Raw genomic sequence first — 636 nt, forward strand, 5'->3', positions numbered from 1 at the left:
ACTTGGCGTTCAACTCCAAGAAAAGCCTCAGCTCGTGGATAGATCAAGCTCAGCCCAAACATACACCAAGTGGGCCCCAGAAGTGGATTTATGCATCAATTACTTACTCATGTAAACCCTAGGAGCTAGTCTAGTATAAAAAGAACATTTATCTATTGTATTAGATACCTTTTGACCACTTTAAGTCTTTCATTATTCGGTCACTTGATCATGGAGAGGGCTGGCCATTTGGCCATGCCTGAACCTCTTTTGCTTATGTATTTTCAACGGTGGAGTTTCTGCACACCATAGATTAAGGGTATGGAGCTCTGCTGTACCTCAAGTATTAATGAAATTCTACCTTCTTTTATTCAAATGCTATCTTAGTTTTATTCCAAGATATTCATTCGTACCCAAGAACATGATGAATGTTATGAGTCAGATTACCCTCATTATCATTCTCACTCATGAACGCACGTGATTGACAACCACTTCCGTTCTACATGCAACAGAGCTTGAATGCGTATCTCTTAGATTCCCTAACAGAATCTTCGTGGTATAAGTTAGATAGATGGCGGCATTTATGAGGATCCGGAAAGTCTCACCTTGTCTGTGGTATTCCGAGTAGGATCCTGGGAATCCGGAAAGTCCAATCTT

The sequence above is a fragment of the Arachis duranensis genome, chromosome 7 (genome assembly GCF_000817695.3).
Source record: "Arachis duranensis cultivar V14167 chromosome 7, aradu.V14167.gnm2.J7QH, whole genome shotgun sequence".
NCBI classification, from domain to species: domain Eukaryota; kingdom Viridiplantae; phylum Streptophyta; class Magnoliopsida; order Fabales; family Fabaceae; genus Arachis; species Arachis duranensis.